The following is a 27,279-nucleotide window of genomic DNA, read 5'->3' on the forward strand; positions in this document are numbered from 1 at the left end:
AATGATCTTGAATCGGTACAAAAGAGATGGTGAATCAGCTAAGCAGCCGTACTCAAAGTTGTCAGGGTTGTACTTTGGGATGTACCCATCCGCCCCTGTGCAAAGGAACACCTTCTCGATGTTACAGATGAACGAGTCTCCAAGATTCTGAACAGGATCTATCATTACACGGCCGTAGATGATATCTCCTAGAGAAATGCAACAGCCCTGAATTAGTGATACTGTAGGTGTCATACTTCAGTTCTCATAATCTTTACTTTGGTCACAGGATCAAATCACATATATGAATAAAATGTTGTTTTTAGCATTTTACCCTCTGAGAAAGCAGTATCACTCTCCTGACCAAAGCCCATGGAGCCGTCTGACAACCAGAGAGTCCTCTTTGAAAGTAGGAGCATCTGTGTGTTAAGACTGAACTCTGCTGGCACTGGATCACTCACCTAAAGGGAATAACATGCACATTACTTTGAACTAAACTTAATTTAAAGGTCCCATGACATGCTACTTTTTGTAGGCTTTAATATAGGCCTTAGTGGTCCCTAGTACTGTATCTGAAATCTCTTTCCAAAAATTCAGCCTCGGTGCAGAATTATAGCCACTACAAGCCAGTCCCAGAATGAGCTTCCTTCAGACAGGCCATTTCGGTGTCTGTAGCCTTAAATGATAATGAGGAGGAGAAAGGCGGTGCAAGGTGGAGGGTGGGTGTGGCCTTGACCATCTTGCGCAACGGTACCGTGGCGTGCATGTTTACATTGGATATAGCAATGTCACGAAGACACGCAGTCTTTCAAGCATTTCAGTTTGACCCAGAATCTGATCCAGATGGAGAAGCAACGAATGAAGAAGTTGCAACTCAGCGGCTCCAGCAGGACGTTTCCGAATGGTTAGTTTAAAATATTATGTCTGGATACGGTACTTTATTCGGATGGTTTACAGTTATTATCATGTAGCTAACGCTAACCTACTGTTGCCTTTTCATGAGAGATCTGTAACGTCTGTATTTATCTTATTACAATTACATCAAGCTCTGCGATCTTGAAATGCGGATATCGCGCGCGCCATATAACCAACAGGAAAACGGTTATCCAAATAGCAAAGACGTGTACAACACTCGCGTTACAGTGTGTGTATTCACACACATAAACTGCATAGCTAATGTTACAGCCAGATTCTACGTGTAACAATCTAGGTAACCATAAACAGTAAAGCAACACACTTATATATCATTAGTTGACTTACTTGTCCGAGGTGTGTAGCTGAGCCAAAGAGAGTTGGTACTGATCCAGACTTTAGTTTCAGACGTTCAGCAAGCCCAGCTCTGTATTAACCCTTCGGTGTTCATTTGTACATCCAATTATTGAACAATTGTTATGCTTCGCTCGCTCAAAAGCCATGATATCTCTCGTGGACAAACTAAAATCGCGCGCGCGCGCGTTCCTACTTCCTAGCTCATTTTCTCATGGGCGGAAAATATATTCTCTGGGCGGGCAAAGCAGAGACAGGGGAGGTAACATTTCCTCCTTATGACGTCATAAGGAGGAGATTCAAGATCAGCGCGTTTGAGCCTCCATTTTCTCAAAGGCAGAGAAAGATAGCAAAAGCTCGATTTACACCGATTGAAATTTCTAGAAACTTGGGGACCATATACAGGCTAGGGGAACTCATATTAATGTTAAAAAACCTCAGAAAGTGAAAATTTCATGTCATGGGACCTTTAACACAAAATTATAGTATGAATGTGCTCTGTCTCTCCCTCTTTAAACTCCACATCTGCAGTTGGGAAATTGCCATATTAACAATTATATTCTTGGTAGTATTTATTATATTTAAATCAACATAAATTATGTATAAATACTATTATAATAAATACTATTAGGAATACAATTGTTTTTCTATTTAAATCAGCATAAAATAGGTAAACTGAAAAATAATTGTATTCATATAGTATTTGTTATATTTACTTATTACAAGGCTTTGTGGAATCCTTGATTCTGATTGGTCAATAGTGCCATCCAGTGTTATGTTATTCCCAGATAACAACCGCTCAAAACAGATAACATCTCGGTTACTAACGTAACGTACTATTTTTTTGACATTGGAATAAAGCATGCATGCATAAATAAATGGTGAGTACTATAAATAGTACTAAAATAACTAAAATTTAAACAAAAATCAATTAAAGCTAAATTGAAATATAAAAAAACTCAAAAACTAATAAAAAATTACAAAACTACATAAAAAATAAAAAAAAACCTAAACTAAAATTACAATGAAAATGGAAAATCTAAAAATAAAAGCTAATTCACAATATTAATCATAACTATATAGTACATAAATAATTATAAAATAACTCTGATCTGACAGACATTTATATATATTAATTGTGAGACTACACAGAGTATTTGTGCTTTTCAAAAATGTCACACCACAAGTGTGCAAAAAAAGATGTGAAGAAAATTGTGATAAAATATGAAAATTGATATAACATGTTAAATAAAAGTCATTGTGATTTATCAATGTATATGATTCCCTATATGCTGGACAGTCTGATAAGCAAAATCTGCTTACATTACAGTAGGTCAAGTCAAGTCAAGTCAAGTCAAGTATATTTGTATAGCGCTTTTCACAATACAGATTGTATCAAAGCAGCTTCACGGTATTAAATTAAAATAATACAACAAGGTTTGTTTCTAGTTGAATTTATTGATTGATAAAATTAAATTAAATATCCCCAAAAATATCCCCAAATGAGCAAGCCAAAGGCAACAGTGGCAAGGAACCGAAAAACTCCATCAAGTGACCTAATGGTGTCCTAAAACTCCATCAGGTGACCTAATGGAGAAAAAAAACCTTGGGAGAACCCAGGCTCAGTCAGGGGCCAGTTCTCCTCTGGCATTTATGAACTAGAGGCCGGATTGTAGTTTGAACTGTAAGATTAAAAATATTATATTGATGCCTGGTTGAAGAGATGCGTCTTTAATCTAGTTTTAAACTGGGAGAGCGAGTCTGAGCAACGAACAGTATCAGGAAGGCTATTCCAGAGTTTTGGAGCTAAATGTGAAAATGCTCTCCCTCCTTTGGTGGATCTGGATATCCTAGGTATGACCAAAAGCCTCGAATTTAAGTCAAGTCAAGTCAAGTCAAGTATATTTGTATAGCGCTTTTCACAATACAGATTGTATCAAAGCAGCTTCACAGTATTAAATTAAAATAATACAACAAGGTTTGTTTCTAGTGGAATTTATTGATTGATAAAATTAAATTAAATATCCCCAAAATATCCCCACCTGAGCAAGCCAAAGGCAACAGTGGCAAGGAACCGAAAAACTCCATCAAGTGACCTAATGGTGTCCTAAAACTCCATCAGGTGACCCAATGGAGAAAAAAAACCTTGGGAGAACCCAGGCTCAGTCGGGGGCCAGTTCTCCTCTGGCATTTATGAGCTAGAGGCCGGATTGTAGTTTGAACTGTAAGATTAAAAATATTATATGAATGCCTGGCTGAAGAGATGCGAATTTAAACTAGTTTTAAACTGGGAGAGCGAGTCTGAGCAACGAACAGTATCAGGAAGACTATTCCAGAGTTTTGGAGCCAAATGTGAAAATGCTGTCCCTCCTTTGTTGGTTCTGGATATCCTAGGTATGACCAAAAGCCTTGAATTAGTGATCTTAAAGAGCGCGATGGATAATAGGGCGATAGAAGATCCGTTAAATAGACTGGAGCTAAGCCGTTTAGGGCTTTATAAGTCAGTAGCAATACCTTGTAATTAATACAGAACTTTATAGGTAACCAATGCAGTGATGATAAAATCGGTGTTATATGATCATATTTTCTTGATCTAGTAAGAACTATAGCGGTGGCATTTTTGGACTAACTGTATCTTGTTTATTGAGGATGCAGGACAACCAGCTAATAAAGCATTACAGTAATCTAGTCTCGAGGTCATGAATGCATGAACTAACTTTTCTGCATCAGAAACTGATAGCATATTATGTAGCTTAGCAATGTTTCTAAGGTGGAAAAAGGCTGTTTTTGTAACATATGAAATATGATTTTCAAAAGACAGGTTGCAATCTAGTATAACACCCAGGTCTTTTACTGTAGAGGATAAAGTAACAGGACATCCTATGATGTTAAAGTTGTATTGTGCGAGGTTTTGTGGGCGTTTTTTTGAACCGATAAGTATTACCTCTGTCTTGTCTGGATTTAATAAAAGAAAATGACGCGTCATCCAATCTTTTATATCTTTAACACACTCTGTCAATTTGGATAATTTAGCGTTTTCATCCGGCCGTGATGAAATATATATTTGAGTGTCATCGGCATAACAATGGAAACTAATTCCATGTTTCCTTATAATATTTCCAAGTACAGATACGTGAAAAATGTACTTAAGTAAAGTAACGAAGTATTTGTACTTCGTTACATTCCACCACTGCTTTTGGTTACTAGTCAAATGGTATTTAACATCTTGGAGATGTTATCAGACAGAAGATCTGCTCCGATTCTACTTGGGTGTAAGCCATCAGCGCGGAAGAGCCTAGGACGCTCCCAAAACAGATTCCAATTATTTACAAAGAGCAGTTTCTGCTCATTGCACCATGACATTAACCATTCAGAGCGAATAATCTACTGAACTTTTCATGCCCTTGTCGGTACGTGGGAAGCGGTCCAGACACAATGATCGTTATTTCAGGCGATGTGCTGCGTACCGTTTCGATCAGGCTCCTGAAGTCTTTCTTCAGAACCTCCGTCTGCTGCAGCCTCATATCGTTCACTCCTGCGTGCAACACGACGGCTCCGACACGCTCGTCACCGTTCAACATCTCGGGTACCCGCGCAGCGATATCGAAAACACGAGCACCAGGAAAGCAGTGACTGTGCACCTTACTTTTACCTAACGTAGTGTGGACGTGCCGGACGATGGTATCGCCGATGATGACAGCATCGCGTTCCGTTTCGCGAAGAGGGGAGAAGCGGTTCTGGGTGGAGATCTCGAAAACCGGGAGTGACGGAGAGATTCTTGCTCTGGTCCTGGCTCGCGTCTTCCGCTGCGGAACCACCCAGGCCTCGTGGTGGTGTGTCGGAGCCGGAGTGAACGAAACCATGGCTGATCGTGACCTGAGCGCTCGGGAACAATGCTGAGAAACGCACGGAGTAGACGAGGTCGGGGTCAGCGGATTACTAATGTTAGTCACTGATTTGTGTGCATCGGCGCGTGATGTTTCAAGAGCTAAACGCCGGTCTCTAATCGACGCATCGGCGCGTGCTGATTCAAGAGCTAAACGCCGGTCTCTCAGCTCGGCTTGTTTCTCTAAAAGGTCGCGGATCTGCTTCTCTACAGCTTCCAGCTCAGACTGCACTGCGTGCAGCTCGAATGTGTCCTCACCTGCACCAAAAGGTAGACAACATACATCTGATATATTCGCCATTTTAACAGATGGACAGTAAGTTAGCAACGACGCTACCAGTGATGCTATCAATATTAATACTAATTTATGACTGAAGTCTTGGATATAATCCGTCTTTTAGTGGTACGGGTGTAATGTAGACGCACGATAGGCGAGAAAATGTTCGTTTGTAAGTGAGTGTAAAGAAGACGCGCTCAGCCGTGACCCACAGGTGAAAACCGGTGTTGGGTCACAAATCGGCTTGAGACGTGTCTGCTCAACAGTCCGCGTTGTAACTATGAGGTTTGAGCAGCAGTGCTTCTCAGTGAGGAAAAGTAGAAAATGTTCGTTGTAAGTGAGTTTAAAGAGAAAAAAATTCACGGATTATGAATCAAATCGATAGAGCTCCAAACACAAACAACGCGTTCAGACGCGACGCATGCGCAGATCAACAGAGGGTCGTATCGGTAACCAGCAGGATTGGACCCTGGATTTAGAAATGTCAGGTGTGTTGAGCGCCTTCCATGACTTAGTGAGCTCGTCGTGAACCTCCGGGAAGAACGGGGCGGGTCTCTGCTGAGGGGCCTGCCGGCACACCTGCAGGAACCACTCATCTAACCTGCTGCGTGCAGGCTCTTGCGGGGAAGACCAATCGATCCTGAGGTCTTCGACGGCCCTGGAGAGAACATGGACGATCTCAGTGTCCATGTTCGCCCTTGCGCTGGCCTGGGTGGACGGTATCGGGCCGGAAGTAGAGCCCGTCCAATCGTTCGATGCAGCGAGAGAAAGGCTGTCATCTCTGTCCTCCTTGTCGTCCAACTCTCCGAAGGAGACGAGACCTGCCGCTCGCATAGAGGGGCGCTGGTCCGCCTGCGTGAACTGGACTGGCGAGGGGGAATCATCCAGAGAGAGCGAGGCACGTGGGGACTGGGCCGGCGTGAAATCGCTGGTCTCTGTCCGCTCAGGCATCCTTTGCGAACGGCGCTTTTTCTTGCACGGCTCGAGCAAAGGTAGAGAGAGAGCGGAAGTGGCGGGATCGTCCTCGGTGAAGACGGCAAGGCGAGCCCGCAGTGTAGGGAGATCCATCACGTCGCACTCAGGGCAGCCGCCCTTGGCGAATGCAGCTTCTGCATGGTCCCGGCCCAGGCAGGAAGCGCAGAGGATGTGGCGATCTCCTCCGACGAGAGGGCCTCTGCACGAGGCGCAGTTGGTGCGAGGCATTTGCAACAACGCTCCCTGGAAATTCTCTTTTAGTAATGTGTCGCAGCAGCGAACACAAGCAAAAAGGATACGGCGCGCCGGATTGGCTCAGCAGAAACAGCGGTAGAAGGCGGCGAAGGAAGCCGGCGTCCTCAGGCCTGTCAAGCAGGGGCTGGTTCCACTGGGTGCTCTTCAACGGCGGCGAAGGCTTAATAATCCAGAGGTTCAGCGAAGTGGTGGTTCGCTGAAGGAGATTAGATCTAAAGACTCTGACGGACGATGGGCTCAATTTATAGCCTCTGGCCACGCCCATCATGGCGGATGCGAGGGGGATCTCTGACGTGTCAGGGCGCGAATTGCCCTGATTGGACTATGCGTCTGAGCCGCCTCATCATAGGTTCGTGCAGTTGCCGCAGCACAGCCAATGACCGTGCTCGCCGCTCATCTGTGTGTGCTGTGCTGCTACATTGCGTTTTAAAAAAATGGCTTCAATATTCTCGAGAAAAGGAGTTTTCCCTTACGCAAAAGGAGCTACTTGCGCAATAGGAGAGACCTCTCGAAAGGGAACGCAGCCTCATCCGGATTCCTGAAGTCAGCAGCGCAAGGAACGTTTTTTCTTTGTGGATGTTTTGTGTTTGGTGAGCTAATAAAATATTGAAACAAAATAAATATTTTGTGTACAGTTATTTAATTATGCCATCCAGTATTGTGGACTCGCTCTCTCTTGTTTCATACAAATGCAGCTGCTGCCATTTTGTGACTATTGTATTGTAAAATAAAACAGTTTATCGATTTATCGATTTTTTTTATCGATTAACAGTATCGATTTTAAAACAGTTTAATCTAAAAATCAATATATCTAATCCCCATAATTATTTATGTGGCGAAATGCTATGTAATAAGTGGTATGACTGTATACCCCATTCCTTAAATGTCCGTTTAGTTTGATCTTGCTGCGCTGCAACGGCTCTCTCAGCGAAGCTTTGCGTTTAAAGACTAAATAAAATATTTCAACTCAGACCAATATTTCGTGTCTAATTATTTAATTATTATGTCGCAAGTAGCCGTGTAATAAGCGGGATAATGTACATCCAGCCGGTTGTTCTCAAAATAACCCCCTTCAGGCTGATTAAGATCCTCATCACCCTGTTGGGGGTTATTCTGAGAGAACCACCGGCTGGATGTACATCATCCCTTACATAATTTATACTGATTTAAAAAAAAAAAAAAAAAAACTGTTGTTTTCATAGTAGTATTTGTTTTAAATCAGAATAAATTAGGTAAATATAACAGATGCAACTATGATTTTTTTTTATTATTTTTTTTTATCAGCATACATTAGGTAAATATAACATACTACAATGATGAATAAATACTACACTTTTTTTTACAGTAATGAAAATTCTTTTTTTATTCTATCTTATTCAATTTATTCTTTTGTATAAGGTTACTGTGAATGTGGGTTGGCAATGTTTCAAAAGATCAAACCATTCTATGCTGCTCATGGGCACAGCTTTTTGATCCTCCTCGGCTTCGTAGTTATAATAATCATCTAACGTTTCTTCCTTATTGTACATTTCTAGAGAAGAGCATATTGACTTAAAGTCTTATGATACCTAGTCTAAATTATTATTAGATGACGTTTGTAACTACTCCTCCTCGCCACCTGAGGTCACCCTCACCCAAACAGATATGTGCAACTTTTATTTAATGTATAGTTTTTAACATCCTGTCTGGTTGAATAAAACATTTATACTTAAAGAAAATTATAATAATATACACACAATTCAAATTTAATTTCTTATTCAGAGTGACCTACAACAACAGTGGCTGTCGCATTATATGTTACGTACTGTATTCCAGCTCTCCTTCCACTGTAACACTAAGGTGAAAAAGATCACAGTATGTTTCATCCTTCTTCATAGGCATGTCTGCACAACCTGTAATGAGCAAAAAGTCATTTAAAATAGCATTAACTGAAACATCATAGATCATCAATAATGTAAATTGGGGGGAAAAATAAATAAATCTTACTGCTAATGTTCCACGTCCCGTTCCCGTAACATTTAGGGTAACTTTACCAGCATTTCTGACCTGTGTAAACAAGTGCACATATAGTGAGGGTTTTTTACTTGTTATGGCATACTTTATCACATATTTAAAGACCGCATACTTTACCACATATTTAAAGACCAATAAAATCACTTGAGTTTTCTGCACTCTGTATATATTCCCCCATTGAAACTGGATGTTTCAACATTTCAAAACGTTTGTTCCTTTTTTAAATTAGTTGCACCAAAGCCATGAACCTACTTTCTAGTCGCTTGAATATGGAATTAGTGGGAAGGGCTTATTTGTTCAAGAAAGAAAAGAACATTTGGACAGTACAAATGAGTCATCACTATTTTTAAATGTAAAGTATATGCATATATCTGCTGAAGATAAATTAGTCACCCTTTAGGAATAGTACCATTACTGTTTTAAGTAATCTTTCTTACCTTAACAGCTTCTGCGGTGAGCGCATTATATTTGGTCAAGTGTAAATCTTGCTTGTTGCCATTTTCAAGGCACATTTCCACCCTCAGATTCAGGTCTCCTATATCGTTGCTCAGTTTGCTGTATTTCGTCAGAGCCTCAAGGGCCACGACTGTATCCTATGTATATATTTTTAAAAAAACAAGATTTAATGCAATCTAGAAAACCAACACAAAAGATGGAAGAAATGAAGCTGACAAGTTTTAAAAACGCTAATGTGCCAAAAATCACTTGGTCTTGGGCCTATAATTTTCACATTATGTGTCTTGTCATTTAAAAAAAAATGCAACCTTTTTAAAAACAACTTGTGCAGCAACTTGAGGTTTGTTGCCTACTGTCGTTCAAGGCAAGGTCATAATGGTAATAATGGTAAAAAACTCTTTAGTTCATGGAGCACTCTTTAGTGTATTTCAACCTGCAACATATCTTTTTATTATTATGCCTCACTGCTGTTTCACATTTGAGTACACAAAGTTATTTTATGAGTGAGATTTTAACTTAGTAAGAAACAGTCCTTGCTCACAATCCAATGCAATGTGTGTGATTGTGTATTAAGGATATGTTACCATCAGACAAATGAATAAAAGGTACACTACTGTTCAAAGGTTTAGGGTCAGTAAGGCTGTTTTTGTTTGTTTGTTTTTGAAAGAAGACTCTTATGCTCACCTAGGCTCCGTTTATTTAATCATAAATACAGTAAAAAAAAATTAATATTATAATTTAAAATAACTGTTTTCTATTTTAAAATATATATATATTTTTTTTTTTACAGTATTCTTGTGGTAGCAAAACTAAAGAACGACTCCAGTCTTTGTCACATGATCCTTCAGAAATTATTCTAATATTCTGATTTGATGCTTAATAAACTTTTTTTATTATTATAATAATTAATATAAATGTTAAAAACATGTCACTTTTGTGGAAACAGATTTTTTCTTTCTTTCTTTGAATAGAAAGCTCAAAAGAACAGCATTTATTTGAAATATAAATATTTTTTAACATAATAAATGTATTTACTGTCACTTATGATAAATTCAATGCATCCTTGATAAATTATTATTAGTATTAATTATTATTATTATTATTAGTAGTAGTAGTATTAATTTCTTCCAAAAATGTTTAAATGGTAGGTATATCAGGCTATCAAACAGTAAAAAAAAAAAAAAAAAATTCTAAAAACAGCATTACAACACTTTTTAGATATTGTTTTATAAGGAATTAGCCTATTAAGAATTAGGAGTAAAGTAACATTTCAACATTTTATAGTTAACTCTTTCCCCGCCATTGACGAAAATTTCAATAATTTGTGAGAAAACGCTTCCGCGTTTTTGCACTGTTATACGGTAGGGGGTGCTATGGCATCTTCTGAAAGACTGCTGAATCTCCTAATCAAAACACATGAGAAGAAAATGCAGAAACATGCGTTGTCATATGTAAGCTAATCATATGCATATGTAAAATAATGCGATCAACAGCATATAAATCAAAACTGCCTAATGCTAATGAATGAAATGTAGACCCAGGACGAGCTATAGGACTGTGCAAGCTTTGTAGTCCAGGCGTTTTAATTGCAACAGAATCAAACTCAACTGATTTTGTATCCTCAATATGTCCTGAGTAAGGAAAAATAAGCCCAGAAAAATCCCATTAGGGGAAAGTTCAGAAAAATACCCAAATATATCCTATTCATACGCCTATTCATTATTTTTCTCACATGAATAGGGTAAAAAATGTAACCTTTAGAAATCACCATGAAAATTACTGAGTTGATTACTTATATCAAGACAAACAAAAAATGTATTACAAGTTTTTTTTTATTGTTTGTTAACATGGACAAACGGTGTATAATCTATTTACAGATGTGCTAATTTGCATAAATACCACAACAGATCTAAACATTGGGTACAGCGTTTTTAAAACATTCAGAGATTCAGTCAGTAATTAATTCAAGGTCCACTCAACTGTCAACTCTCAACTGTTTTGAGTTTTGATTCGGTCCGGTTACATACATACATAGATACTGGTTCCATGTCGGTACCGGGTTTCGTTACCCAACCCTATCATTCATTAACATTATCCCGTACTTAAGATATGGATATATGGATTATTGTAGGCATTACACTGCCATGTATGTAATTCAAGTCGATTAATCTCAAGACAGCTAACAAGTTATTTGCTGCTGCTAGCCGTGTTAGCTATCTAATGAAACTATTCGCTAATCCTAAACTTGACATCGTTTCACCAAAAATAGTCGTACAACAGCTCAACACACATCCAGATGTTCCCAATAAATTGTAGCTGATCACCAGGTATGTTTTATTAATGTATATTAATGAATAATCCATGTAGGAAAAACAAAAGGAAATTTTTCTTACCTGAGGGACAGCTTAGTGACAGTTGAAAGGTGACAGTTGAGTGGACCTTGAATTAATGACTGACTGAATCTCTGAATGTTTTAAAAAACGCTGTACCCAATGTTTAGATTTGTTGTGGTATTTATGCAAATTAGCACATCTGTAATTAGATTATGCACCGTTTGTCCATGTTAACAAACAATTAAAAAAAACTTGTAATACATTTTTTGTTTGTCTTGATATAAGTAATCAACTCAGTAATTTTCATGGTGATATCTAAAGGTTAAATTTTTTACCCTATTCATGTGAGAAAAATAATGAATAGGCGTATGAATAGGATATATTTGGGTCTTTTTCGGGAACTTTCCCCTAATGGGATTCTTCTGGGCTTTTTTTTTTTTCCTTACTCAGGACATATGGAGGATACAAAATCAGTTGAGTTTGATTCTGTTGCAATTTGTTCACCCTTTTTTCCTACTCCATCATTTTGATCATCGTTCTGAATCTGATCTGGATTTAGTCTTTGACAAAACACTATTTTCTCAGCTTTTTCTCAAAATGTTGCTTTTTTTTTTTAAAACGTACCCACACTGAAGTGTTAATTAAAACGTTTTTTTGTTTGTTTATTTGTTTAAAAGCTGAGGGTCTGTTCTTTCTTTTGATATATTGCATGTTCAGATAGGCCTATTCATACAACAAAATATTCTGGGGGCCATGACACTTTTGTGAAAATGATCAAAAATGCTTGCAGTGGCTGGCAACTTAAAAAAATAAATAGAAAATGCTGGCGGGGAAAGAGTTAATAAAATTCCGCAACCCACCTGTGTGGACTGGAATCCACCACCATATTTGCGCTGCTCTGTCAGCCAATTTGCAGCGAGTTTAGCAGTCTTCATGTCACTCACTGACAGCATACTGAGTAGAGCATATGCTGTGGTCTCCACAGATTCAGCCGCAGCTTTACCCACTGATTCGCCTCTGCCACCTTTGTCATTCCGAAAACACTTTTCTGTGCAGAAAGGAGAGAAAATATGATGCATGGATTGGATAATATGACAAATGAGCTAAAAAAAACTGTGACCAATTTTTTTTGGTGATTCTTTATTTATTAAATATTTTATGTGTATAGACATGCAGTTTTTGAGAATATCTTCTGCTATGTTACGTGAATTATGTTCTAAGAGAAAGAATTCAAGATGTAAAATTGCTGGTAATAATTTAATTACTGAATGCTGTCACAATTAGCAATGTCTTTTAGCTTCTGCTGCACTCGCCGGGCTTCTGCACTTTGATAATTAATAATAATTCATTACATTTATATAGCGCTTTTCTCAGCACTCAAAGCACTTAACATAGAAGGGGGAATCTCCTCAACCACCACCAATGTGCAGCATCCACCTGGATGATGCGACGGCAACCATATTGCGCCAGAACGCCCACCACACACCAGCTTACTGGTGGAGAGGAGACAGTGATGAAGCCAATCAGTATATGGGGATGATTAGGAGGCCATGATGGACAGAGGCCACTGGGCAAATTTGGCCAGGATGCCGGGGTTACACCCCTACTCTTTCGAAAGACATCCTGGGATTTTTAATGACCACAGAGAGTCAGGGCCTCGGTTTAACGTCTCATCCGAAGGACGGTGCTCTTTAACAGTATAGTGTCCCCGTCACTATACTGGGGCGTTAGGACCCACACAGACCACAGGGGGAGCGCCCCCTACTGGCCTCACTAACACCTCTTCCAGCAGCAACCTGGTTTTCTCAGGAGGTCTCCCATCCAGGTACTAACCAGGCTCAGCCCTGCTTAGCTTCAGTGGGCAACCAGTCTTGGGCTACAGGGTGACATGGCTGCTGATGGTCATGCAAGGTCAAGGCATAAGCTGTGATGGCAAGCGAATAAGGACTCTCCAAAGCATCCAACTGCCCGTCTAGATAAGACTTTGCTTTATCAATAGCTGCTCGCTGGAAATAAACAGAGGTTTGTTTTGTTTATTCAGTAGTTAATGAATTGAATTGATGTCACTTGAGTTAATATGTTACCAGTTCTGAATCACTTCCCAGCTCGTAGACTTTCAAAGCATGGTTCATTGATATAAGGAGAAAAGCAGTTAGGGGAACATCATCTTTCGCCTTTTCAATTCCTCCCTGGGGACAAATATTTGTCTATTTTCAGTCAATGTTAGCAATACAATATTGATAAATAAAATAAATATACCCTTTTAGCTGTACCTTCATTCCTCTGTCATTTAGGTGATTTGGGATCATCCCATGCCTTCTGTTTGGAAATTAGATAAGACATGGCATCCTGAATATATAAGTCATTCACATTGATAATGTCCCGGGACTCCGTCAGCTCCTTGGCAATATATGCAGTAAGCCTACAGGAAGGTTGGATAGAATAAAAAAAATGAAAAACACTTTTGTGCTAATATATCTCAAAAACAAAATCTTAAATTATGTGTGGATTTCTTGTAGTTAATATAAAAATACATTTTAAGCATTCTTGGCATTGCTAGTGTCATGCTATACCAAATACTGCTGGGAGTCTGCAGAAAGGCTCCGTAAGAGCCATCAGTTTTCTTGTGTGTGAGGACTGTGCTGTAACCTGGTACATAAGAAGTTAAAACAAAGATGTATGTGTGTGATGAGGCTCAGTGCTCTTTTATTTAAAGTAAAAGAAAAATAAACAAAAGGTGCGCCACTGCACGTTCACCGTAGGTTTTTACTACAGCACAGAAAATTAACTGACAGTTCACACAAGCTCTTCCCGCTGCATCAGCTTTCTCTGGTTCATGTAAACTATTCCCGCTGTCAACAGCTTTCTCTTGCCACTGTCACGCTGTGTACGAGTCCTCAGTCCTCCTCTCTCCCTCTCTCTCACTCCGTGTCGGCTTATATCCAGTCTCTCCACGCCGATTACTGCAACAAGACACAGGTGTTCGTCATTTGCACTTGACCTACTTACGTGCCACTCGTCTCCCTTCTCTCTCTCCCACTACAGACCTCGCGGAACCACGCCCCCCTCGCCACATACCCCCACCGCACCGCCCAAGCCCCCTGTCCGATGCGTCAGTCTGCAACAAAAAGGGGAGAGAAAAGTCAGGAGAATATAAGAGCGGCCCGCCACACAGGGAAGCCTTAACCTGGGTGAAAGCCTGCTGGCACGGTTCCATCCACTGGACCAGATCTGGTGCTTCCTTTTTAGTGAGGTCAGTCAGCGGGCTGGTGAGGTCAGAATAATTAGGTACAAACCTTCTATAATATCCCGCCAGCCCCAGGAACTGCCTCACCTCCTTTTTGGTCTTGGGACTTGGACAGGTTGCAACTGCTGCCGTCTTGTCAATTTGGGGACGCACCTGTCCGCGACCCAAGTGAAAGCCCAGATACCTGACCTCCACCCGCCCAATCGCACACTTCTTCGGGTTGGCCGTTAGTTCAGCCCCTCTCAGCGATCTCAGGACAGCCCGCAAATGCTGCATATGATGCTGCCAGTCGTTACTATAGATGATGATGTCATCCAAGTAAGCAGCGGCATATGCAGCATGCGGCCGGAGAATTTTGTCCATGAGACGCTGAAAGGTGGCCGGAGCCCCGAACAACCCGAAAGGAAGCGTCACAGATTGGTGTAATCCAAACGGCGTTGTGAAGGCTGTTTTTTCTTTAGATAAAGGAGATAAGGTGATCTGCCAATATCCTTTTGTTAAATCCAGTGTTGAATAAAATCGAGCAGTACCCAGCCGATCAAGCAATTCGTCAACCCGTGGCATTGGATATGCGTCGAACTTTGACACAGCGTTCACCTTGCGATAATCCACACAGAACCGAATCGAGCCATCCGTTTTAGGTACTAAAACTATCGGGCTCGCCCAATCACTGCTGGATTCTTCTATTACTCCCATATCTAGCATTGCCTCCAATTCGCTCTGAACTACCTTTTTCTTATGTTCAGGCAGGCGATATGGCCGGCTGTGCACTACCACGCCCGGTTCTGTCTCAATATGGTGCTGAATAAGGTCTGTTCGGCCAGGCAGGGGCGAGAACACATCGGCAAAATCTGCCTGCAATTTAGCCACGTCAGTGAGCTGGGAGGGTGAGAGGTGATCTCCCCTGGGGCCAGCGCGAAGGATGATTTTTTTGTGTTCGCCTCCGGCCCGAGATCTTCCTCTCCGCTCACCACCGTCGCCAGCATCACTGACTCACTCCATTTTTTGAGGAGATTGAGATGATAAACCTGATGTGCCCCGTTCCTGTCTGTTCGAACCACCTCATAATTGAGATCCCCAACACGACGTGTGACCTCAAAGGGTCCTTGCCACTTTGCGAGCAATTTAGAGCTAGAAGTGGGGAGCAATACAAGCACTTTATCTCCCGGTGCAAATTCACGCAGTTTAGTTCCCCTGTTATACAGCCGGCTTTGTTTGTCCTGGGCCTGTAACAAATTCTCCATAGAGAGCCGCCCCAACGTGTGGAGTTTTGTTCTCAGATCCAGTGCGTACTAAATTTCGTTTTTTGCTGTTCGAAGGTCCCTCCTCCCAAGTCTCTCTAAGGACGTCCAACACCCCGCGGGGTTGGCGCCCGTAGAGAAGCTCGAAAGGGGAAAACCCTGTGGAGGCTTGTGGGACCTCGTGCACAGCGAACAAGAGGGGTTCTAACCTCTTGTCCCAATTTTTGGCATCTTCTTGAACAAACTTACGAATCATGGTTTTCAACGTGCAATTAAATCGTTCCACCAGCCCGTCTGTTTGTGGGTGATAGACGCTGGTGCGAATCGATTTAATGCCCAACAATTCGTAAAGTTCGCGAATAGTTCGTGACATAAACGCTGTGTCTTGATCGGTGAGAATCTCTTTCGGGATTCCCAACCGGGAGATTAACTGAAACTCTTCGTGGAAATAGAGCGTAGCGGCACTGCCTCTGGGTATCGCGTTGCATAATCCACCAGAACTAATGCAAAGCGATGCCCTCGTGCTGATCGTTCTAATGGCCCGATGAGGTCCATGCCAGTTTGTTCGAAGGGGACCTGCATAAGAGGGAGAGGGCACAATGGTGCTTTTGGGGTGGCCGGTGGATTTACCAACTGACATTCCCGACAAGACGCGCACCACCTGCGCACGTTCTCATGAATGCCCGGCCAAAAAAAATCGGGTCATTAGACGATTAAGTGTTGCTGTTTGTCCCAAATGTCCGGCCATTGGATTACAATGAGCCGCCTGAAAAAGCATTTCCCGACGGCTTTTTGGTATTAACCCTCTGAGGTCTGAGCTGTTTTCTGGGCCCTGGAGGTGGTCTGACATGCTCTGACATTTGTGTTTTTTTCTGTTACTAGTGACATTTTCATGGCTAAAGTCTAATTACACTGTATTTAGCACAAACTCTGCTACAATAATATATCAGCAGCATGTATGTAAAAGTTTGTAGTTTTGAGATAATGACATTTATGCGTGGTTTGTGAAAATACAAAAAAAAATTCTCTCTGAAATAAGGCCATGAAACCCATACTGATTATTTCTTCACAAGACTTTTGAAAATTGTATGACATAGCCTAGAATATTTGCTCCAAAACTATGTGAAAATCACCCTGACTGCTCATTCAGATAAGACAATATATTGATTTAAAATTTCTAAGACGTGTTTTGTGTGACAAAGCCATATGCGAAGGGGCGTGATCATCTCATGAATATGTAAGCTTTTAACACCTGAGAAAGACAAAGACACTCCCCTAACTGCCCTATTAGGAGCGATCAGGCCCTGTCATTCAGAGCAACCTTGCACAAAGAATGAGGAGATTTAAAAAAGAATGGCTTTTAGATTGTTTGGATTTATTTACAACACAACACAATCCAAAAATACAAATGACAAAAGAGCACATTGAAAACAATGATCCAAAGACAGAGACCTTTGTGCCATTCCTAAAAACATACCTTTCATTTCCAAGGTGTTTGATTTTCACTTTACCATGTTCATGTACAGAGACTCATGTGAATGTTGAAGTCAGCAGGACTCAGTTGCATCTGGTCCCTGAAAGAAAAAAAAAAAGAAAAAAACTGTGAACATACTGATATCAAGAGAAACTATAGGGCTGCACGATTTTGGGAATAGATTTTAGATTTTTCTGGTTAAAATTTCTTTTTAAAATTCACAGAATACACACACACACACACGTTTCCAACAATATATAATGAACATGAATATAGGCCTTGTAGGCATAGGCTACGCAGTGCTGCATAAAATAATAATAACAATAAATTAAATCTTCCAAAAGATTTCAAGAACAACTACGCTAGAGAAAAATATATTGATTATCATATGTTACTTCAAATGTTTCCATTCGTTATGATGATATGAAATGAGATAATAGTAAAAACATAAAGCCTAATGTTTGGTGCATTTTTCCTTTCAAACGCAATCGCGCTCCAAAATATGATACATTAAAACCCACAGCGCGCTCCAAAATATGATACTCAAACCCACAGCGCGCTCCAAAATATGATAGCCTACATTCAAACGCGATCGCGCTCAAAAATATTAAACATTATGGTTATACATATCTATGTTTGAGCAGATATCCACAAATAGTATTTAACAGTAAACACGGGTCTAAATAGTATAATATTCACCATATATCTAGCAACAGTTCAACTGCAATGTGAAGTTTATGCAACAATACCATAAACTAATAAGTAAGAATTTCTTACCTTACATCTTTCTTGTCTTCAAATCGCGTTCTTCTTCTTCTGAGTTAAATCCAATGTAAGCTCAGACGTGTCTTCCAAACTCGACGAAAAGCAGAGACTTGTGAAGTGTTTTGGTGTTTTGTGTTTGAGGTAACGAGGGCGTTCGCGTCCCATGTGGAGATTTGCATGTGAATCTCTTTTGCGCGAGTGGGCGTGTCGAATTAAAAAGTAATTAGCAAGCGTTTGAGATACTGGACATCCTGTTGGTTTTATACAAATTACTTAAACAGAGAATATTTGTTTTCAGTTTGAATCCGATCATTTAAAAGTACACACTTAAATGTGTATAAAGGTATATGGCTCATAAATGTGTGAGAAGTATTCGCTGAGTTATGTTTCAGTTTATAGACGTGCTCAAGAAAAAAAAGTTCACCGCGACGGAGAGGCAGAACGCACACCCTGTTTATTTTCTTTATTTTACAAAAGCACAATGTTTTGATTTGATTGTAAGTGGACACATACAAAAGTAGAAATATCACAGATTCTTTTTTTATATTTCTTTTTTCTGTATAACCATAAATGACGGAGTAATTTAAGTTTATGTTGCTGCTATGTGAAAAAAATCCAGCAAAACGCGTCGGCGCGTTTCTCGACCTCAGAGGGTTAACAACTGGGTTATATCTTCTTTTGACTGAGTGTCTTGGGTCACGCGATACAACTTCTCTTTTAAAATAGCGAAATAAGGATAAGAAAGCGGTCGATCTGGTTGGAGAAGCTGCCCGTCGATGGAACGGACCTGTTCAAAGGCATGTTGGAGCGTTTCATCCTGGGATTGTTCCAGAGGAAAATCATCATGCTCTGAGAGGACTCTCCTTTCAAGAACACTCCACTCCTCTGGCCCATCTCCCATTGGTCCTGGCTCAGCTTCTCCCACCTGAGCAACCGCCCCCTTCCCCTGCTGTTCTTTCTTTCAAGAGACATCCGCACATAAACATCCCAATAATATGCTAAAGTCTGGCCAACTGGTACCCAAAATCAGCAGATGATGGAGGTGCGGGCTAACCGCCACCTCTACCTTATGCTTTTGTCCCCGAAATTGAATAGCCACTGACATTACGGGATAATTCACCACGTCCCCATGCACACACCGAACCTTAACCATGCGGCTCTTATCCAATGCCCCCGGTTGAATCAGACTTTGATGAATCAAGGTTTGGTTACATCCTGAATCCACTAAAGCCTGATACGTACCCCCCTTGATACTCACAGGTATCTGGTAAAGGCCAGCTTGATCGGGGGCAGCCTGCGGCGCGTCCGGGACCCGGATCATTGTCCCCACCTCCATCACCAGGCAACGATCTATAAAATGACCCAGATCCCCGCAGCGCCAACAGGCCGGCCCAGGCTTCCCCGCTGCCTTAGTGGCAGGAAGCGGGTCAAGGAACCGGCGTGGAGAGAGCGGAGGTACAGGAGGTGCTGTGGAGGTGACAGATGAGGGCCACCCCCCTAGTCGGAGCTCTGGAACTGGTGGGCAGCTCCGCCGGTGGCCCAGACCACCATCAGGGTGCTGGTCGGGGTGGGAGACCCCCTCGGGACCGGTTTAGAGGGGGAGAGGGGAAAGACACAAGGGAAGAGAGAGAGAGAGAGAGAGAGAGAGAGAGAGAGAGAGAGAGAGAGAGAGAGAGAGAGAGAGAGAGAGAGAGAGAGAAGCTGCTGGGAGGGGTTCGCTGACCACGGGGCACGCCACCATCTGGTCCTCCGCCAGTTGGATGGCCTGGTTCAGCGACGCGGGACGGTGGCACTGGACCCACTGCGCGGTCTTCTTCAGCAGCCGCGTCACAAACTGCTCCAGAACCCCCTTGTCAATGATGGCGTCCACGTCGCTTCCCCCGGCCATCAGCCATCTACGGCATGAGTCCCTGAGCAGTTGCGCCATCACGAAGGGTCGGCCGGTCTCTCCAAGGTCCAGGGACCTGAACCTCTGGCGGTGTTGTTCAGGACTCGGGCCGACCTGCTGAAGGATGGTGCGCTTCAGGTCTTCATAGACCAGGAGGTTCCGGACTGGTAACTGCTGTGCGGCCACCTGCGCCTCTCCGGAGAGCAGAGGAATGAACCAGTCCGCTTTAGCCCACCCACATGTCTCAGCAGACCTATCAAACAGGTCGAGGAATGCCTCGGGGGTCATCCTGCGGACCCATCTTATTGAGAGGCACGTGAGCAGGCTGGTCAGTTTTAGTAGCCGGAACCTCCCGGTCAATCCAGCTCCGGAACTGCTTGCGGTCTACCTGCTGGGCCTGGATGAGTGCGTGGAACCATCGCTCCTGGTCTTCCCTCAAGGCCAGCAGTGCTTCATGATGTTCTCGATGCAGACTCGCGAGCGATTGTATAACATCTGCAAATGGCGGCCCTGGCGGTGACTGCATGATGGCGGCGGGCCCTCTTCTTCCTTCCCGGGTTTCGGCACCAGTGTGATGAGGCTCAGTGTGGGTGTGAAGGAAGAAGACAGGGTCAGCGTGACTGGAACTCGTACGGCACTTTTATTTAAAGTAAAAGAAAAATAAACAAAAGGTGCATCACCGTAGGTTTTTACTACAGCACAGAAAATGTATTGACAGTTCACACAAGCTCTTCCCGCTGCATCAGCTTTCTCTGGTTCACGTGAACTCTTCCCGCTGTCAACAGCTTTCTCTTGCCACTGTCATGCTGCGTACGAGTCCTCAATCCTCCTGTCTCCCTCTCTCTCACTCCCCGTCGGCTTATATCCGGTCTCTCCACGCCGATTACTGCAACAAGACACAGGTGTTCGTCATTTGCACTTGACCTACTTAAGCGCCGCTTGTCTCCCTTCTCTCTCTCCCGCTACAGATCTCGCGGAACCACGCCCCCCTCGCCACAATGTGGTTTAAATATATACGATGTTTCAACATCCTAACATTTGTCAGGTATTTTAATAGTTTTGTATAATGGTGGGCCCAACAAAAACTCTTGTTTCGCATATATTTGCAAATATATGATATATACAATACTGTTCAAAAGTTTGGGGTCAGTACGATTTAAGAAATTAATAATTTTATTAAAAAAGGATCCATTACACTTAAGAAAAGTGACAGTAAAGGCATTTTTAATGTTACAAAAGATTATATTTCAAATAAACACTGTTTTTCAAACTTTCTATTCATCAAATAATCCTAAAAATATATATATATATCAAAGTTTTAACAAAAATATTAAGTTTTCAACATTGATAATTATAATGAATGTTTCTTGAGCAGCAAATCAGCATATCTGAATGATTTCTAAAGGATCATGTGACACGGAAGACTAGAGTAAAGATGCTGAAAATTCAGTTTTGCCATCACATGAATAAATTATATTTAATAACATATTCAAATAGAAAACAGTATATTTGATCAAATAAATGCAGCCTTGGTAAGCATAAGAGACTTTTATCAAAGACATTTTTTTTTTAAATCGTACTGACTCGTACTTCAATCGAGGAGGAAGAACCCGATTAAAATTGTGGGGGACACATTTTCCACCAAGGAGAGCCCCCAGCAACAACCTGGATACCTTAGTTATGGCCCTGCTCATAGCTTATCACCTAGTAGAATATTTAATAAATTTTTTGTCATCTAAAGGCATCTCATAATGGATACTGGATTTTAATCTTGTTTGTCATACTAATAATTTTTCAGGCACATGCACTGTTTGCTGGTTAAAAAGAATAGCACCTGAAATAAAGATGAATTAAATTTACCTGTAAACTCTCTTGCTTGTAATTGTACACAACAACTTTAACTTGAAGCGGTTCATTTCTCTTCACAGAGTAAGGTAGGTTGACAGACAAAAAGAAATCTTGGAAGACCTTCAGGGGTTTTGGCTCTGCAATGCAGAATCCTAAATAATAATAATAATAATAATAATAAACACCTTTTGGAAAATAATCAGCATCTAAATAGCACACCAAATGGCAGATTTTAAGTAAATAGCAACCTTTTGTGGAAGAAATGCCCACAGCCTGCATTTCCCAAGTGGTTATAGAGAATCAGAAGCAACTGCATCATGCCTTTAAGTTTACAAAAGACAAAAAAGTATTTACATATAAAAACATTATGTTAGAGGTGATTTATTCTATTCATCATTATATATAGTCAAACTCATATTATTTATTTATTTATCTGATGAATTGGTAACCTGATAATGCCAGTCCTATCTGATTCAATGACTGTCCACATCCATGACCGTGGGAAATATTTACGAAGGTAGATTGCATCCTCATTAATAACAGTTTCGTCCAGTGTGTCGTCAGTGACTACAGTGACAGACAGAAAAAGAGTAGATTTCAGCTTCTATATACTTTTTTATATTTTAATAAATTTTATCATTTAAATTGATTGTATATAAGTGTAAGCAACCAATTTAGTATTAATATTGACAATATTGTAATAATAATTATAATAATTATGATTATATACTTACTGACTTCACTACTCAGTAACATTTATACTATATTTGACTATACTATATTTTTAAACTATAGTGGCAGTGAAGCCACTGATATAGATAATATTTTAACATTATTATTATTATTATTATTATTAAGGATATTAACACTAATAATAAAAAAACAATATTATTATAAAATAATAAACTAAACTGACTTCACTGCTCACTCATCTCTTTGTTTGGTTTGATTTAGAAAGTCAAAACACTGTAGAATTGTGCAATATATGTGGTTTTAATCTAAGAAAACCAGTGGTGGTAAGTACTTTACTTAAGTATTTTTCTCGGGGATCTGTACTTTACTTGAGTATTTTTTATTTGCATCTACTTTCACTCTTACTCCACTACAATATTAAAGACAAAGTTTACTTTTTACTCCGATTTCCCCATGCCCGCTCCAAGTATTTATTACACTGGCTTTCCAAACCAATGAAAAACTTGGTTTTCTTTTGAAAAAAAGAATGCTGCTTTGCCAGCATACGCTCACGCAGCAGTCAGTTCGCCATTGCGAAGTGGAAGATGACCGCTGAAACTGGTGAAGGTACAGCTTTCGCTGTCAGCAATAATCCCAAGATTCCCGACAGGGATCCCCCATGGCCATATCACAAGGATATGTTAGAATTCACTGAAGTCAAGGGAGATTCTTATCGGCTGAAATGTCTTTTTTGCCTGCCATGGGTGAATTGAATTTCAGAATTCAAAACTTCACCCTCAAATCTGAGAAAACATGTTGAGGTGAGTTGACGTTAATGTTGTTACTATTGTTAGCCAAGTGATTTCATATTGAAACGTGACTTGTAAACAGATAGCGAATGTTAGTCAAGTTAGCTAACGCATATTGATAGCTAACGGTGGCAGACTTGGGGTTGCGTGTGATTAAACCGCTGACAACACCAGTCTGCTGAATACCTTTCCCTCCATATGATGTTTTATTAACAAAGTTCGGGAGGAGCACGTTCAGATAATTAACACGAGTGGAGAGCACTCAGCAATAAACGATAAAAGGTGCATATATACATTCAGCGGTCTCACCTCAATCCATTGACAGTTTAGCAGCATCCCTCCATCACCCCTTCTCCACACTTCTAGTCCTAACCATTTACATACGGGGGGAGTACTCTGGGTTCGAGCCGAACTCCAAGCTCGGAGCCCTCCCCCCGGACAGCACGCCAAATACGCATTAAACTTTATTTCCTCTAGTTGTATGTAAGTATGTAAGTGTGAACTCGTGAACTGCAAGTTGTACATCAGGTTAAACACACCCCTTCTTGTCTCAGTGGTGTGTAAGAGGCTGTTTAGTATAGCAGGATTGTTATTTAGCCCCCATAGTCCAGGATGGACTCGCAATTTTGAAAATCAGCTTCTGCTAAAGCTGAACAGAAGCTTTTACAACTTTGAATAGTATTCTGTGTAGCTTAATGGTGTGTTTTGAAGATATTTCAACTTAAAGAGGTGGTTCTTCCTCAGTGATATTCTAAAACAGTCTTACCTTGTATTTTGTATTGTATTTTGCACTTTTACTCAAGTGATGTTTGAATGGAGGACGTTCTACTTTTACTGGAGTCATTTTTTATTTAGGTATATATACTTTTACTCGAGTATAACTTTTGAGTACTTTTACCACCGCTGAAGAAAACCCTTCCAAGAAGTTATGCAAGACAAATTGTACCTCTTCCAAGGCTGGTTTTTCTCCTCTCAAATTTCTCCTTCTTCCTCCTCTCATTTGCAGCTTCGCAGCATTGTTTAAAAGCCTTACGAGAGCTGTCCGATGCTTTTACTCTTTTGAGACGCTCATCACAGGACGTATGCAGTTTGCTTGGCCTTACACCATCAAGACAACATTTCCTGTCATTGTTCTTATAGCTGTTGACTGTTGATGATATTATCAATTGACATTTGATTAAAAGACAAATCATGTGAGGAATGATCAAGGGTTGTCAAACTGTTGTTTTGCATCTTACCGACTGCATTGTATTTTGCAACATAATCCGCTGCTCTCCTGATGCGAGGGTCAGGTTTAGAGTTGTAACACTTATGCTCTGAGAAGTAAAAAACTGTGTTGATCACTCTTTCATGCTCTTATGGTTCTTGAATAATAATTCACAAAATAGATTGTCAGCAGGTATTTTACGTGTGGGTAAAGGGGTTTCCAGATCACAGTTACAAATGAAAGTTAGCCCAGCTCTCTGCAGAACAGCACTGGAGTCCTCTCCTCCTCCGACAGAGCAGGCCAAGTCATACAAGTTCATATATTCAAACATCTGTGGGAAAAAAACAATGAGCGGCAATACTAAAAAGGTACATGCAGTACTTTTAGGAGTACACTAGCATAGCTTACTAGATATCCACAAAACTCCAGTTTTGATTTTGTACATAATGTACAGCACATAATCCCAAATGCATTACCTTTTGAAGGCTTAGTTTGTTTTTGTTCAGAATGTAAACAGCTGAGTCCACTGCGGCAAGAGCCACCTTGGCCTTTGGATCTGTTCTGACGTCACCTTAAACTCAGTTGCAGGTTTTATCACAGCCATTGGATCAATTTCTACCTATACAAACAAAACGGTATGTGGAAACACTCGCTTCTAAACCAATATTTCACCATATTTAGATTCTGAATGATAAATCGTCTCTGCTGTACCTTGCCTTTGCAGACATCTTTACAAATCGACCCACACAGAGTCAGCCACTATTTTTCCTTTTGGTGTAAGGCCTGTAAAATAGTAGGCGACCAGGCGAAAAGAAGGCACCATTTCCACATTGAAGTTCACATTGATTGTTGTGATTTCAGTTCTTGGCACCCTCCCCACCTGCACAATTCGTCTTTTACTCCAAACCTGTTTGGGGAATTATTTATTTTTTAAATGATGGAAGACATTAGATTGAAGATAAAGCTTATCTGGTAAAGACCTATTCAAAAAATGACAACCAAGCTGATTGTTCTTAGTCTTACCATAAAATAAAAGAAAGTTGGTTTTCCTGAACCCTGAGGTGTAATGTCCCGTAATGTGGCTTTTAAGTCTTCTCCAGGCTGTAGGAACTGTTGCTCCACTTCCAAACTAAGATAGCTGTGTTCTTCAGCTTTTATTGCACTGGCTGTCATCTTTTTATCACTATGAATTACCTCCTGGTCTCTCCCCTCGGCAAAAACCTGCAAAATAAGGACCATATTAAATGGACAGTCCCAGTCCTGGATGTTGATTGGTCAATAACAAAGCCACAAGGATACACAAAAGGTTCATACTGTTGTTGACAGCAGATTAAAACAAGGTCATTGTATATTGTGGCCACTTTGGAATCGTAATAAAGATATATCAAATATCATGTGAAATCTCACCGTTATAGCTAAATTCTTAGCCTGTGGTGGTATTTGAAAGGACATGGCTACATCTCCCATTTCATTTCCCCAGCCCTCATTGCTCAGAATCTGCTCTGGTGATCCTTTTATTCTAACAGTGGCTGTAAATTTCAAGTTTGGGACTCTTTGGCCATCTGGATATGTTGCAGTAGCCTTCAAAAGAAATATAGTAATCAAAAAATAATTTAATTTATTTGTGTATGCAGGTGTGATACTAACATACATTTTAAAGCCAGAGAGGGATAAAAATAACATATTTGAGTTTAGGCCACATACCAAAATGGAAAACATGCCACCCGGGGTGAAATATGTCTTGGTTTTTGACAGATCAACAACATATGGTGATGTCACAATCTTCACAGAAGAACTTTCTGCTTCCTCTAGATTGCCACCTGCATAAAATAAGACAAAATATTCATTGTGATATGATATGAAATAAAATAACTGAATAAGATGACTGGTGTATAATAAGACAATCAATATAATTTTGCACTTGTGATAACTAGAATTGATTTTATTACATACATTTCCTGATCTAATCATTAGGCTACTTTCCATTTATTACTCACTTACTTTTTCCAAAACCGAGACTGCAATATAAAGATAATATCCCTCTATATGGCCTTGAGTGTTATTTTTTGACGCTGTCTTTAAGACCTCAGTGAGTACTTCTGTATTTGTAGTGCCATCCTCTACCTACATAACAGAAGAATATAAACAAATAAAATGCTCTTTGTGCATTTATATAGACGACTGGTTGATACTAGCTCAGTATCAGGAAATGGCGACATGAGGTTGGGGCTGAGGCTCAACGCGAAAAAGAGCGTGCTCACTCCTGTCCAAAGGACGACATATTTAGGAGTAGTGTGGGACTCGGTCACGATGCGGGCACAACTGTCTCCTGCACGTATCGAGTCGATTCTGGCCATGGTGTCCAGAATAAAGCTAGGCCAACGCATCACTGTAAAACAGTTCCAGAGACTGTTAGGCCTCATGGCAGCAGTGTCCAACGTGATACCTTCTGGCCTGCTGCACATGAGAAAACTACAGTGGTGGCTCAGAACCAAGGGGTTCTCCCCAAGGGGCAACCCTTTTCACATGATCAAGGTTACGCGCATGTGCCTTCGTTCCTTGGTCATGTGGAGGAAAGCTTGGTTCTTAGCCCAAGGTCCTGTGTTAGGAGCACCATGTCAGCGCAAGATATTGTCGACAGATGTGTCCTGCACAGGGTGGGGGGTGGTGATGGAGGGCCGCTCAGCC

The 27,279-nt window shown here is 40.8% G+C and overlaps 1 pseudogene across 1 annotated transcript; it reads right to left on the minus strand.

Moving 5' to 3' along the window:
* LOC309505809 lies at positions 1-26,948 on the minus strand (annotated as a pseudogene). The gene is made up of 31 exons (XR_014211630.1): positions 26,784-26,948; positions 26,589-26,715; positions 26,296-26,411; positions 25,999-26,172; positions 25,615-25,812; positions 25,303-25,498; positions 25,068-25,210; positions 24,793-24,922; positions 24,623-24,700; positions 24,331-24,531; positions 22,353-22,470; positions 22,152-22,224; positions 21,916-22,055; positions 20,332-20,692; positions 19,891-20,279; positions 19,426-19,746; positions 18,955-19,125; positions 14,628-15,542; positions 14,519-14,558; positions 14,314-14,403; positions 14,014-14,089; positions 13,730-13,862; positions 13,525-13,629; positions 13,337-13,446; positions 12,713-12,768; positions 12,301-12,488; positions 9,089-9,244; positions 8,625-8,684; positions 8,444-8,530; positions 314-440; positions 1-188 (listed from the first exon to the last, which is right to left on the minus strand). The product of XR_014211630.1 is annotated as an uncharacterized misc_RNA (transcript).
* Between the last annotated feature and the right edge of the window lie 331 nt (positions 26,949-27,279).

The sequence above is a fragment of the Leuciscus leuciscus genome (assembly GCF_965113295.1).
Source record: "Leuciscus leuciscus genome assembly, chromosome: 9".
In the NCBI taxonomy this organism is placed as follows: Eukaryota; Metazoa; Chordata; class Actinopteri; order Cypriniformes; family Leuciscidae; genus Leuciscus; species Leuciscus leuciscus.